Source organism: Chiloscyllium punctatum, chromosome 22, assembly GCF_047496795.1.
Source record: "Chiloscyllium punctatum isolate Juve2018m chromosome 22, sChiPun1.3, whole genome shotgun sequence".
NCBI classification, from domain to species: domain Eukaryota; kingdom Metazoa; phylum Chordata; class Chondrichthyes; order Orectolobiformes; family Hemiscylliidae; genus Chiloscyllium; species Chiloscyllium punctatum.
Window position 1 is genome coordinate 69781123 of NC_092760.1, and position 2500 is coordinate 69783622.

General features: G+C 51.3%; 1 protein-coding gene across 2 annotated transcripts in view; it reads left to right on the forward strand.

Moving 5' to 3' along the window:
* The window catches only part of qser1 (glutamine and serine rich 1), a 202518-nt gene that overhangs the window by 73971 nt on the left and 126047 nt on the right, over positions 1–2500 (forward strand). The gene's annotated exons all lie outside the window — the stretch shown is intronic.

Consider the following 2500-nt stretch of genomic DNA (forward strand, 5'->3'; position numbering starts at 1 on the left):
TTCAGCACAACAATCTCACACACACACACACACACACACACACACACACTCTTCAGCACCACACACACTTTCGCACAACACACACATGCTCTTTAGCACAACACGCACACGCTCTTCAGCACAACATGCGTGCACACGCTTTTTGGCGCAACACACGCGCACGCACATACACACACACAAACTCTTTAGCACCGCGCGCACACGCTCTTCAGCACAACACGCTCTTTCGTACAACACGCACACATGCTCTTTCGAACAAGACACACACGCTCTTCAGCACAACACGCACACATGCTCTTGAGCACAACACGCACGCTCTTCAGCACAACACACACACTCACACACTCTCTCTCTCTCTCTCTCTCTCTCCAGCATGATACACACACACACTCTTCAGCACCATACACATACACATACACACGCTCTTTAGCACAACACTCACACACACTCTTCAGCACCACACACACACACACTCTCTTCAGCACAACACACACACACACTCACTCTCTCTCTCTTTCTTTCTCTCTCTCTCTCTCTCTCTCTCTCTCTCTCTCTCTCTCTCTCTCTCTCTCTCCAGCATGATACACACGCACACACTCTTCAGCACCATACACATACACACGCTCTTTAGCACACCACACGCACACACGCACACTCTTCAGCACCATACACAGACACACACGCTCTTCAGCACAACACTCACACACACACTCTTCAGCACCCCACACACACGCTGTTCAGCACAACGCGCTCTTTCGTACAACACGCACACACACACTTCAGCACAACACACACGCTCTTCAGCACAACACACACACACACACTCTCACTCTCTTCAGCACCACACACACACACGCTCTTCAGCACCACACACACTCTTCAGCACCACACACACATGTGCGTGCACGCACACTCTTCAGCACCACACACTCACTCTCACTCACTCTCTCTCTCTCTCTCCAGCATGACACACACACACACACACACACATACACACTCTTCAGCACCATACACACACACACACACACACACACACTCTTCAGCACCATACATACATACACACACACACACACACACACACACACACGCGCGCGCTGTTCAGCACAGCACACACACACACAAGCTCTTCAGCACCCCACACACACGCTCTTCAGCACAACACGCTCTTTCGTACAACACGCACACATGCTCTTTCGAACAAGACACACACGCTCTTCAGCACAACACGCACACATGCTCTTGAGCACAACACGCACGCTCTTCAGCACAACACACACACTCACACACTCTCTCTCTCTCTCTCTCTCTCCAGCATGATACACACACACACTCTTCAGCACCATACACATACACATACACACGCTCTTTAGCACAACACTCACACACACTCTTCAGCACCACACACACACACTCTCTCTTCAGCACAACACACACACTCACACACTCTCTCTCTCTCTCTCTCTCTCTCTCCAGCATGATACACACGCACACACTCTTCAGCACCATACACATACACACGCTCTTTAGCACACCACACGCACACACGCACACTCTTCAGCACCATACACAGACACACACGCTCTTCAGCACAACACTCACACACACACTCTTCAGCACCCCACACACACGCTGTTCAGCACAACGCGCTCTTTCGTACAACACGCACACACACACTTCAGCACAACACACACACATGCTCTTGAGCACAACACACACGCTCTTCAGCACAACACACACACACACACTCTCATTCTCTTCAGCACCACACACACACACGCTCTTCAGCACCACACACACTCTTCAGCACCACACACACATGTGCGTGCACGCACACTCTTCAGCACCACACACTCACTCTCACTCACTCTCTCTCTCTCTCTCCAGCATGACACACACACACACACACACACATACACACTCTTCAGCACCATACACACACACACACACACACACACTCTTCAGCACCATACATACATACACACACACACACACACACACACACACACACACACACACACACACACACACACACACGCGCGCGCGCTGTTCAGCACAGCACACACACACACAAGCTCTTCAGCACCCCACACACACGCTCTTCAGCACAACACGCTCTTTCGCACAACGCGCACACGCTCTTCAGCACAACATGCGCGCACACGCTTTTCGGCGCAACACACACGCGCACACACACACACAAACTCTTCAGCACCGCGCACACACGCTCTTCAGCACAACACGCTCTTTCGTACAACACGCACACATGCTCTTGAGCACAACACACACGCTCTTCAGCACAACATGCACACACACACTCACACTCACACTCTCTCTCTCTCTCTCTCTCTCCAGCATGATACACACACACACACTCTTCAGCACCATACACATACACATACACACGCTCTTTAGCACAACAATCACACACACTCTTCAGCACCACACACACACACACGCTCTTCAGCACCACACACACACACGCACACTCTTCAGCACCATA